This window comes from Mauremys reevesii, linkage group 4 (assembly GCF_016161935.1).
Source record: "Mauremys reevesii isolate NIE-2019 linkage group 4, ASM1616193v1, whole genome shotgun sequence".
NCBI lineage: Eukaryota > Metazoa > Chordata > Testudines > Geoemydidae > Mauremys > Mauremys reevesii.
In genome coordinates, this window is record NC_052626.1 from 95,067,193 (window position 1) to 95,080,092 (window position 12,900).

Sequence of the window (12,900 nt, forward strand, 5' to 3'; positions counted from 1 at the left end):
CCCGAACTCTCTCCTACTCCAGCTCCCAGCCCATGCTTTAAGAGCAGCCCCCCCCCCGCCCAACTGAGTCTCAGGCCTTGCTAGCCACTCAGTGCCACAGCAGCCCCAGGAGATGATTGTTGCGGGGGTCTCAGCCCGGGGAAGGCAGTGACTCCTAGAAGCAGGGAAAGCAGCAGCACCATAGCTCAGGGAAGTCTGGCAATGCCAGTGGCTGGCTGGGGTCTGACAGCCCAGGCACCCAGAGCAGATTGTCAAAGGCCAAAACCCTCTCACCACTGGCTCTGTAGCTCCCCCTTGCTTTTGGTCTGTCTTAGGCACCATCCTGGCCCTCATCCCCATGGCATCAGAGCACTGCCCAACCTCGATTGCATTTAATCTAACCACCCCCTGCAGGGCAGGGCCTGGCTGCTACCCCCCACTGAACAGACAGGGAACTGTGGCACAGAGGGAATAAGGGACTTGCCTGAGGCCACGCAGAATATCTGTGTCAGAGCTGGGAAATGACCATGGGTCTCCTGGGTCCCAGGCTGGCACATTCTCTTCCAACCTCCTGCCCCGTTTGTCCCTGGTTCAGTGTGAGCTGTGAGAGCTCTCTGGGGCACAGGAGCTGGCTGGTGCCCAGATGGAACAACGTTGCCTATTGCACATGTAACCCCCAAGGAGATTCCTGGAGGTCTGTCTGCTGGCAGCTCAGGGAGGAGGAGCCAAGGCAACCTCAGAGTCTGCCCAGCAACCAATAGGGAGTGGAGATGCCCCTCCCAGGGAGTTGAGGAGAGGGAGAAGCCATTTTGAGGGGAGGCTGGAGCCAGCCAGGGCAAAGGCCAAACAGGCTTTGAGGGGAGCTGGTGAGTCCCAGGCCTGCAAGCAGGGTTCCCCCTGAGAACTGGCCTCTAGGGACCTGACACCAGATTCCCCAGCTGGGTTTTCCTTCCTCACAGATGATTCCCAATTGTTATGTTTGCTGAGAAATTTCCCCAGCCAGGCTGGGTTCGCCTCCAGCTCCCCTGGTGAGACCAGTCCCCACATGGTCAGCGCTGCTAGTCCAGGGCTGATTCCTGCCTGAGGAGGATCCCTGCCAGCGGACAGCAGCCCCTGAAATCGTCCAGCGTCATCCTCAACCCTGAAGATCATTTGTGGAGTTCGTGAGTGCCTTGTCTTTAGTTAGTTAGTCAGGGAATTTGTTTTGGGGACCCTCTACTCCCTGAACTGTGTCCTCAAGCCAGGGAGTGAGGGTTTGAGGATTTTATAATCTACCGCTTATTACACCTGTGGAGGGATTCACCACCTCCTCCCACTTGTGGGTCTTTTGGGCTGTACTGAACCCAGTCAGCCACACTGCTACACCTCTGCAGAGAATTGTATCGGTCATCAAGGGCCCCAGCAAAGTACGCGTACCAACAGGACACTAGTTTTGCATTTGTTACATCCAGACACGGGTATTTTAAGTGTGGGCACCGGTGACCCTAAAAATAGTGTTTCCCCTGTTATGTTGTATTGTTGCCTGTTTAATATAATTGTTGTGTTGAATATATTTTTATGTGTTGTGTTATTTCTTGGAAGTCTCCAACTATCTGGCAAATAAGTGGGGATTCCTCTGTAGTTAGAATTTTCCGCCCAAGCTGCCCTGGTGACTCTGCCAGGAAGGAGCGAGGGGGGTGGAGGCACCGCCAACTAATTTCATAACCAAAAAAGATTCACCCTACTGAGTGGGTGGCAGGATCCAAAAGAACCCAGACCTGTCCATCAGAACCTGTAAGAAGATTGCCAGTAAAGGAGGTAATCAGGTGGAGAGGGGCGCTACACACAGATCTTGCTTTTCCCGAACATTGAATCTGCTGCTACAGCCATACCAGGGCCCACCATGATCCTTGCAGCTGGTCAGTGCTAAGTTATGAACTGTGCTAGGTAGGGAAGATGAAATAGATCTTCCATCACTAGCACAGCTCTGTGTTACTGTGGACTCACTGCGGGCTCAACCCAACCAGTCCTCCTCACAAGGAGCCTGTAAATCCTCCAGCCCTGCTGTTCTCCTTTGTATTTCTGTAGTGCCCAGAGGGCTCAGTCCGGGATCAGGGCCCCGCGGTGCTAGACATTGTACAGACACAGCCCGATTCCCCCCACGCTGCGTCTCCTGAATGGGGACTGGAGGGAGACCAGGACTGGAGTAGGACTAGGAACAAGGCTGGAGCAGGCTCAGACTGTTGCCTTTGTCAGGCAGGAGCAAGTTCCTGGCCCTGGAGTGATGTTGAGCAGACTGAGCTGCTGCTGTGAGACTGATATAGCTGCTCTGGGAGTCACAAGGCCAGTTCCTGGCTTGTGGATTGGCTGGAGCCCAGCACAGGAGGGACTCAGCCCCTTACAGATGGCTCCCAGGGCGCTTGGCTCCCGGCCCCCTGGGTACTGACATGCCAGGTGCCGGGGGCGAGGTTCAGCGCCAGGGAGGAGATTGGGGAGGCAGGCGCACTGAGGTGGGGCTGAGCGGGCAGGTGCTGAGGAGCTGCGGCTGGCTGGCCAGCAGAGAGGAGGAGCAGCAGCTCGGCTCTGGAGGGCCCAGCTGCAGTTCCACACTGGGCGCTGCCAGAGCCTGGCAGGTGGCTGGCTGAAGTGGCACGTTGTGCTATGGCGTGGGCAGGAGCTAGCTCCCCACATCTGAACGCTCCGCAGCACCGGCGGATTCAGATCCAAACCCGGATCTGGCTCCAAATTCACAGCTGGCCCCTCCCCCCCGATCTGGAGCGGCTGAGACTCCAGTGCTCTGTGGAAGAGGCCAACAAATGCCAGCTCCTGGGGTGGGCTTACCCCCCGCCACAAGGCAATCTCATGCTGGGAAGGGAGATGCCCAGAGCTGGCAGCTCCATCACTCACATTCCCAGCTTCCTGGGAATGAGCCAGGATTAGAGACCTGGGTAGCGCGCAAAGCCCAGATCAGCACCCTCAGGCCTGCGAAGGACCCGCACCGTCTGAGGGTGGTTGATTTCACAAGAGAGTGGGCTTCCCACAGACTCTCCAACTCCCTCACTGTGACAAAGTGGGACTGTTCTTAATGTTGCCTCTGAATACTGTAGGGGTGCCTCAGTTTCCCCTATGCATTTCTTAAGTCTCTAGGTGGTGGGATAAAGGCCAGTGTGCATAAATGGCTGACACGGTTTCCGGGCAGCTAATGGCCGGGGCCCTTCCCTCCTGCAAGAGGATAGCTAAAAGTGTTGGAGAACAAAGGGATCAGGTGACTTCCTGGCTCGGGAAAGAGACAAAGGCCAGAGAGCAGGGGCTGGAGAGTTTCACTTTGGAGCTGGCTGGGGATGAGGAGTGAAGTGCAGACGTGGGTGTCTGGCTCACTGCCCCCCAAAATGGACCCGGCTGAGGGGTCCTGTTCTCTGGACCTACAAGCTCTGTTTTAGACCGTGTTCCTGTCATCTAATAAACCTCTATTTTCCTGGCTGGCTAAGAGTCACGTCTGACTGCGAAGTGGGGGTGCAGGACCCTCTGGCTTCTCTAGGACCCTGCTTGGGCAGACTCACTGTGGGAAGCGCAAGGAGGGGCAGAGGATGCTGAATGCTCCAAGGTCAGACCCAGGAAGCTGGAAGCCCTGTGAGCTTCTGGCCCAGAAGAGCCTGCTCACAGAGAGGAAACTTCACCAGAGTCCTGACTGGCTTCATAGGGAGCAGCTCCAGAGTATTGCCCAGGGACTCCATGACACACACTTCTTATGCTTCTTCCCATTTGCCTTTCATCACCCCCACATGGTCCATGTTGGCCACCAGCTACCTCCCTATCTGGACACTTACCTGGCCCCATCACAGCAGCAGCTGAGCATGCGGGTGTTGTTGTATTTAGCATCTCAACCCCTCCCCCCCCCATGGAGCAGGGACTTGCTCTCCCTAGTTTGCTCAGGCCCAGAGTGTCAGGGACTCACCTGATCTCACTCAGAAGACTTACAGCAGAGTCCCAGCCCAATGCCTCATCTACCAGCCTGTGCCGCCTTCCCGTGCCTTGCCACCAGCCCCGCTAAACCCTCCTCCTTGTCTCCATCCCCTCTGGGCTTGACTGGTGCGACCCCTTCTGTTTAGCCGCCCCAGACTCCCTCCTGTGCGCATGCCGCTGCCCACTTCCTCACTGGCACCGGGCTAGACAGCCAGCACCAGGGAACTTGGCAGCCAGGAGCTCGCAGAAGGCTCGGTGTGGCTGGCGATGCAATGGAAAAGCAGAGGTGGGCAATAGAAGATTCTCCTACCTGGAGGCAGGAGTGGGCAAAAGCCGGTGTGTATATGGTCCACCCACTTTCTGCTGCCGGTGGCAGAGCTGAAACGGCTGGCTCAGCGTTCCTCAGCAGCACGTGAAAGCACTCGCTCTGCCAGAGCCAAGCCTGACAGTGAGGGGATGAGGCTGTGCCAGCCAGCAGGGGGCATGTCACAATGGGCAGGTGAGTCACAAGCCAGCCAGTGTGTGACTCCCCAGCCATGGGATGCCCCAGCCCAGACTAGTTCTGGCCTCACAGGGTTTAAGAGCCTGTCCTTCCCCACCGGGGACATGGGAGGGACCTGTGACGGGTTGGATCACAGAACCCCCCCGGGAGCTGCCACCTGATGTGCCAAGACTACCTCTGCTCCTGTTTTCCCTGCCAGCTCAGGACTCCAGCACCCTGTCTTGCTAAGCCAGACACTCCCGTCTGCTCCAACAAAGACCCAGGGTCTGAATTACTTGCCCCAAAGCTGCAGGTTTACCTGAAAACAGCTCACAGAAGTGTGTTTGTCTTTAGCACTCAGATGCCCAACTCCCAATGGCATCTAAACCCAAATAAATCCATTTTACCTTGTATAAAGCTTATGCAGGGTAAACTCATAAATTGTTCACCCTCTATAACACTGATAGAGAGAGATGCGCAGTTCTTTGCTCCCCCAGGTATTAATAATTAACTCAGAGTATGTAATAAGTAAAAAGTGATTTTATTAAACACAGAAAGTAGGTTTAAGTGGTTCCAAGTAGTAACAGACAGACCAAAGTAAGTCACCAAGCAAAATAAAATAAAATGCGCAAACCTATGTCTAATCAAACACTGAATACTGATAAGATCCTCACCAGTTCCGGAAGGCTCCCTTTTACAGACTAATCTTTTAACCTGGGTCCAGCAATCACTCACACCCCTTTGTTGCAGTTTCCTCCAAATATCCTGGGGGTGGGGAGGCTCTCTCTTTAGCCAGCTGAAGACAAAATGGAGGGTTCTCCCAGGGGTTTAAATAGACTTTCTCTTGTGGGTAGAGATCCCCCTCCTCACTCCTATGGAAAGTCCAGCTCCAAGATGGAGTCCTGGAGTCACCTGGGCAAGTCACATGTCCATGCATGACTGACAGTCTTTACAGGTAGAAGCCATTGTCCACATGGTATCTTGTATGTCTCCAGGAAGACTTCTTATGTGGACTGGAGCATTCCAAGAGGCATTGTTCCCCAAGTGCTTCCTGATCAGGTACTTAGCCTTGCGAATTCCTTCCTAAAGGAGCTGACCAAATGCCTCACAAAGCTTACTTAGAAATCAAGCAAGTATACAGCCAATATTCTTAACCTCAAGTAGAAAATGATAGATGTGTACAAATAGGATGACTAGATATAGTAGACCATAACCTTTACAGAAATATGTTACATGGCACAGGCAGCACAAAACATATTCCAGCTATGTCCTATTTTCATAAAGACTTATGGGAGGTACCGTCACAGGACCTTCCGCTCCCCACAGTCACAGACGTTAGGCCAGAAGGGACCACTGGGCTCATCTAGTCCCAGCTCGTGCAGACCCCAGGCCAGAGCCCCTCCTCGTATCTATGCAGCTGGAGCCAGGGGGTTCCCCAGATCCCCGAGTGGGAGCATCAGTTCCATCCTGGCTCCTCCTCCTTGTGACAGCGCAGAATGGGGGTTCTTGAACTCTCCTTACCCCCAGCTCCCATTCCCAGCTCACGCGGGCGGCTCTTTGCACCTGCCCAAGCTGCTGGGTGCCTTGGCCATGGGATGTAAAACGGCCCCATCTCTGCTTCCCCTTCCACCACGGCAACAACGCACAAGCTGCTTTAAGAGCAGCCTCCTACCCCTCCCCACCAGCTGAGTCTCAGGCCTTGCTAGCTGCTCAGTGCCTCGGCAGCCCCAGGAGATGATTGCTGCGGGGGTCTTGTGTGACATTATGAGTCTGATCTAATATCTCACTGAAGAAAAACAGGGCCAGAAAGAGTTAATTAACTCGCAGACTAACCTGACCCAGGGCTGAACTTTAGAAACTGGTTAGGAAGATGTGTAAATGAATAGAGCTTTGAAATGCAGGTCTGCATTGTTAGAGGTAGAAGGGTAGGTGTTTGCTCAGGTCTTGTGATGTAAGCAAACAAGACTTGTTTATTGCTATGGCTTTAATTTAAAGATCAAAAGGAATATTAACATTTAGGAAGATGCTTGGGTGAAATAGTATTATTTTCTATGTGTCTCTTTGAAGGTTGTGGTAACCTATCTGAACTATTTAATGGCTAAATTACCCTGTGTTAATTGCCAGGATGTTTGGGAGAAGGAGCATTAGGCCTATTGTTTTCTCAAGCCAAAAGGCTGCTGGAAATGTATAAGAACCCTAGGACATGATCCTACTTCATCTCAGATCTGCTTTGGGTTTCAAGAGGGGGGAACCTTAAGCCATAAGGATTGAGATCCCCAGTCACTGACTGGAGTCACCCTGAATATGGACATTGGACCATAACCTATGGACTATTTCTAAAAGGACTTTTGGCAACTACAAGCTCACCTCTACTATGTATCTGAACCTCAAGAACTGAATTCAAGTCTGTATGTATATTGGTCTTTTAACCAACACTCTCTCGCTTTTCTTTTGTAATAAACTTTAGCTTAGTTAATAAGAATTGGCTATAGCGTGTATTTTAGGTAAGATCTAGTTATAATTGGACCTGGGTATGTGGCTGATCCTTTGAGATTGGAAGAACCTTTTCTTTTATATGATGAGATAAGATTTTCAGTAATCATCATCATATCTGACGTGTGTGTCTGGATGGAGGCTTGAGGTTGGTCACTTTAAGGGAACTGCAGTGTTTGAACTTCTGAGTAACCAGTGGGGTATGGTAGAAGCTGTTCTGTGCTGGCTTGGTAAATCTAAGTATTGGAATAACCACCAGCTTCTGGGGTTTGTCTGCCCCGTTCTGTTTGCAGTTCACCCTAATTGAGTGACCTCAGCTGTCTCCCACGGGCAGCACTGTCACATCTTGGCCCAGGGGGAGGCAGTGACTCCTAGAAGCAGGGAGAGCAGCAGCACCATAGATCAGGGAGGTCTGGCAATGCCAGTGGCTGGCTGGGATCTGACAGCCCAGGCACCCAGAGCAGACTGTCAAAGGCCAAACCCCTCTCACCACTGGCTCTGTAGCTCCCCCTTAGGCACCATCCTGTGCCTGTAGATCTTCCACCGTAGGGGCGTGTGCACCCAGGGCACTTGAGTCACAGACATTTGCCAGCAGTACCATGGAGCGATGCCTGCGCCCCCGCTCTCCCCATGTGCTCAGGCACGGGCATCAAAAGGGCACGTCCGCCACCTCCCTCTCCAGTCCTTCGCATCTGCGTGCAGCCAGGTGAACATCCCCATTTCTACTGAGGCCTCAGGGACAAGGTCTATGATGAACTGGCTGGGGTTGACCCCCCCCCCCAATCCCATGTTGCACCCTATGGCTCGCTGAGGATCCAAACTGACACTCATCGGTTTGAGCCCCTACCTAGCCAGGCCCTGTTCTCTCCCCCGAGGCAGTTGCTGGCCCTGAACCCCTGCAGGCAGCCATGACACACAGGCACTCAGGGCTCGAGAGAAGGGCTATCGCCGGCTGAATGACCCCTGCCTGCGTGGTGGGGATCGAGGCCACTTTGCCAGCAGGTGCCCCCCAAGTCCTGGGCTATGGTGAGTCTGGGGAGATGGGAGGATTCAGCCTCATGAGAGGAGATGTGGCTGGACAGAATGGCAGAATTGGGTCTCCGAGCAGACACTAGAAACTGCCTAACGCCGGGCAGGGGGCTGGGAGATGGGGATGTGGAGGGTACAGAGCACACAGCACCCCTAACGCCAGGCCGGGGGATTGGGGCTGGGGATGTGTCAGGTATGGAGTGCAGCACCCCCTAATACTGGGCAGCAGGGCTGGGAGATGTGGGGTGTAGGGTACAGAGCACAGCGCCCGCTAACGCTGGGCCGGGGGGCTCGGGCTGGGGATGGGTAGGGTACCGAGTGCCACGGAGTATGGGGGAGACAAGGCCCTGCACCTCAGGCTTCCTGTGATTCATCATGACTCTCAGCCAGCCAGTAAAACAGAAGGTTTATTTAGACGACAGGAACACAGTCCAAGACAGGTCTTGCAGGTTCAGACAACAGGACCCCCTCAGTTAGGTCCCTCTTGGGGCGGGGGGCAGGAAAGCCAGAGCCCCGTTGGGAGATCAGAGCCCCATCTGGACTCCTCTCCATTTTCCCAGCCAGCTCCAAACTGAAACTCCCTCCAGCCTCTCACTTAGCCTCCCCCCCGGCTCCTCTCCCACCCTTTGGTAGTAGATCCCTGGACCAGGCTTGTAATCCTGGGTCTCTTTCTGAACACCCCGGCTCAGGACTTCGGACGTTGGCTTCACATCTCCCTCATCCCCTCCCACCAGGCCGTGCAACAACCACAACGTCTTCTCTCGCCTCACCAGCAACCAGAGCCAGGGCTCCGCGCTGGACAAGTAAGAGCCTCACGGGGGAAGGAGCGGGTGGGAAGGTGAATCCAGGGCCGGCACTAGGTTTTTTGCCGCCTCAAGGAAAAAGGAATTTGGCTGCCCCCGTCCCAGCCCTGGGCTCTCCCCCCCCTACATGCACCCCCTTCTGCACCAGCGTTGGGCTCTCCCTGTCCCCCTACCCCACCCCATCCACACCCTCTGCTGCACCAGCGCTGGGCTCTCCCCCCACCCCGCACCTCTTGCTGCCCCAGCCCTGGGGTCTCCCCATCCCCCCGACCCCACCCCCCCCCCACACCCAGCCCCCCCAGCCCGGGGCGCGCCACCACCAGTGCTGACTCCACTCTCTCCTCCCTCGGCTCCAGCTGGCCCGGCGCTGGCCGGGTCGAGGGATGCAGGGGCGCTCCCGGGCGGGGCCTCAGCCCAGGGTCCCTCCAGCCAGGGCTCCCGCCTCCAGGACCGGCCGGGACCCAGGAGGGCAGAGCGTGGGGACCGCCCCGGCAGGGGGCTGAGGAACCAGGGCAGGGTAGCCCCAGAGAGCAGAGCCCCAGAGAGCGGGATGTGGGCCCCGCATGGCAGCGCCTGCCCTCACGGTCCTGCTGCTTCTGGCCGCCCTGCCGCAGTCCCTGGGTGGCTCGGGCCGCCCACTCAGCTCCGCTGCGGCGCTGGGGGTGGCCGCCTGTGGCACCTGCAGGCGGCTCCGCGGCGCCCGCAGGGCAGCCCCCAGCCTGAGTGTCCCCTGCTCGGAGCCCGCCCGGCCCAGCCACAAGGTGCGGGCGCTGCTCCCCCAAGGCGCGAACCGCAGCGGCCCCAGGGCGCCCCCCGCGCACGACGCGCTGCTGCTGCCAGGGCCAGCTCTAGGCTTTTGCCGCCTGAAGCAGGAAAAAAAAGCTGTCCAGAATGCCGCCCCTGAAAATGTGCCGCCCCAAGCACTTGCTTGGTTTGCTGGTGCCTAGAGCCGGCCCTGGGTGAATCTCCAGGGAGCCCAGCCCCAAGAGCAGTGAATGGCAGACTCCCATGTGACTCCCATGGCTGGCGCCGGGAATGGCCCCAGAGCTGGCAGTCCCAGCTGGGCCTTCGATGCCCCCTCTACCATCCCCACCCTGCCCTAGGTCCCGGCAGTCCCAGCTGGGCTCTCACCTGCCCCCCCCCCTGCCCCCAGCCAAGGCAGGGTCTGCTCGAGTCCCTGAGCCATTAGCACCAACAGGGTGTGACCTGCCCCCGGGGGGCCTGTCTGGGGAGCCGGCTTCCCCACAGCCTCTGTCTATGGTTTGCTTTGCTCTGGAGCGCAGGAGCTGGTCCAAGAGGTAACTATAGCAGGACCGCTTGGAAATAGTGACCATAATACAATTGCATTCAACATCACTGTGGTGGGAAGAACACCTCAACTGCCCAACACTGTGGCATTTAATTTCAAAAGGGGGAACTATACAAAAATGAGGGGATTAGTTAGACAAAAGTTAAAAGGTACAGTGACTAAAGTGAAATCCCTGCAAGTTGCATGGGCCCTTTTTAAAGACACCATAATAGAGGCCCAACTTCAATGTATACCCCAAATTAAGAAAAACAGTAAAAGAACTAAAAAAGAGCCACCATGGCTTAACAACCATGTAAAAGAAGCAGTGAGAGATAAAAAGACTTCCTTTAAAAAGTGGAAGTCAAATCCTAGTGAGACAAATAGAAAGGAGCACAAACACTGCCAACTTAAGTGCAAGAGTGTAATAAGAAAGCCAAAGAAGAGTTTGAAGAACGGCTAGCCAAAAACTCCAAAGGTAATAACAAAATGTTTTTTAAGTACATCAGAAGCAGGAAGCCTGCTAAACAACCAGTGGGGCCCCTTGACGATCGAAATACAAAAGGAGCGCTTAAAGACGATAAAGTCATTGCGAAGAAACTAAATGGATTCTTTGCTTCAGTCTTCACGGCCGAGGATGTTAGGGAGATTCCCAAACCTGAGCTGGCTTTTGTAGGTGACAAATCTGAGGAACTGTCACAGATTGAAGTGTCACTAGAGGAGGTTTTGGAATTAATTGATAAACTCAACATTAACAAGTCACCGGGACCAGATGGCATTCACCCAAGAGTTCTGAAAGAACTCAAATGTGAAGTTGCGGAACTATTATCTAAGGTTTGTAACCTGTCCTTTAAATCGGCATCGGTACCCAATGACTGGAAGTTAGCTAATGTAATGCCAATATTTAAAAAGGGCTCTAGAGGTGATCCCGGCAATTACAGACCGGTAAGTCTAACATCGGTACCGGGCAAATTAGTCGAAACAATAGTTAAGAATAAAATTGTCAGACACATAGGAAAACATAAACCGTTGAGCAGTAGTCAACATGGTTTCTGTAAAGGGAAATCGTGTCTTACTAATCTATTAGAGTTCTTTGAAGGGGTCAACAAACATGTGGACAAGGGGGATCCGTGGACATAGTGTACTTAGATTTCCAGAAAGCCTTTGACAAGGTCCTCACCAAAGGCTCTTACGTAAATTAAGCTGTCATGGGATAAAAGGGAAGGTCCTTTCATGGATTGAGAACTGGTTAAAAGACAGGGAACAAAGGGTAGGAATTAATGGTAAATTCTCAGAATGGAGAGGGGTAACTAGTGGTGTTCCCAAGGGTCAGTCCTGGGACCAATCCTATTCAATTTATTCATAAATGATCTGGAGAAAGGGGTAAACAATGAGGTGGCAAAGTTTGCAGATGATACTAAACTGCTCAAGATAGTTAAGTCCAAAGCAGATTGTGAAGAACTTCAAAAAGATCTCACAAAACTAAGTGATTGGGCAACAAAATTTAATGTGGATAAATGTAAAGTAATGCACATTGGAAAAAATAACCCCAACTATACATACAACATGATGGGGGCTAATTTAGCTACAACGAGTCAGGAAAAAGATCTTGGAGTCATCGTGGATAGTTCTCTGAAGATGTCCACGCAGTGTGCAAAGGCGGTCAAAAAAGCAAACAGGATGTTAGGAATCATTAAAAAGGGGATAGAAAACAAGACTGAGAATATATTATTTCCCTTATATAAATCCATGGTACGCCCACATCTCGAATACTGTTTACAGATGTGGTCCTCACCTCAAAAAAGATATTCTAGCACTAGAAAAGGTTCAGAAAAGGGCAACTAAAATGATTAGGGGTTTAGAGAGGGTCCCATATGAGGAAAGATTAAAGAGGTTAGTTAGGACTCTTCAGCTTGGAAAAGAGAAGACTAAGGGGGGGATATGATAGAGGTATATAAAATCATGAGTGATGTTGAGAAAGTGGATAAGGAAAAGTTATTTACTTATTCCCATAATACAAGAACTAGGGGTCACCAAATGAAATTATTAGGCAGCAGGTTTAAAACAAATAAAAGGAAGTTCTTCTTCACGCAGCGCACAGTCAACTTGTGGAACTCCTTACCTGAGGAGGTTGTTAAGGCGAGGACTATAACAATGTTTAAAAGGGGACTGGATACATTCATGGTGGCTAAGTCCATAAATGGCTATTAGCTAGGATGGGTAAGAATGGTGTCCCTAGCCTCTGTTCGTCAGAGGATGGAGCTGGATGGCAGGAGAGAGATCACTTGATCATTGCCTGTTAGGTTCACTCCCTCTGGGGCACCTGGCATTGGCCACTGTCGGTAGACAGATACTGGGTTAGATGGACCTTTGGTCTGACCCGGTACGGCCTTTCTTATGTTCTTATGTTCTTATGGAGCCCCACTAGCAGGTCCTGGCAGCCTCGCGGGGTGGGATCTGGCTTTGTCCTGGGTCACCCAGCCAGCGACCCCCTGCTGACACCCTTTCTCTCTCCCACGGAAGGGGCCTCGTTAACCCCACGGGTGGTGCCAGGAGTGCCTGGATGGCCCTCCTGCAGTGCAGTTCCCTGGCGGAGGGACACTCCAAGCCCATTCTCTGTGTGGATGCCACCGACGAGCTGCTCTTCTCCGGATCCAAAGGTGCGCGCCTCGGGGGCGGGCTGGCTGCTGAGCTCTGGGCGTGATCGCTGGGGAGTGAGCCTGTTACCCCAGGGCGTGGCTGAGCCGCCCTGAACTGCAGGGACAGGACACGAGCCTCCTGCTCGGACAGCGCCGGCCTGCCTGAGAGCCCCAAGCCCCACAACGGGCCGGTGCAGTTCTGGCTCCCCCCAGCAGAGGGCAGCCATGCTGCATGAGTCATTAGGCTGA

General features: G+C 53.7%; 1 protein-coding gene across 1 annotated transcript in view; it reads right to left on the reverse strand.

Annotated features, from left to right (window-relative positions):
- LOC120403678 (maestro heat-like repeat family member 5) overlaps nucleotides 1–4,317 on the reverse strand; it is a 141,589-nt gene extending 137,272 nt beyond the window's left edge. The window contains exon 1 of the mRNA XM_039535145.1: nucleotides 3,914–4,317. The gene's annotated coding sequence lies outside the window, so the exon portion shown is untranslated. The remainder of the gene's footprint in view (nucleotides 1–3,913) is intronic.
- Between the last annotated feature and the right edge of the window lie 8,583 nt (nucleotides 4,318–12,900).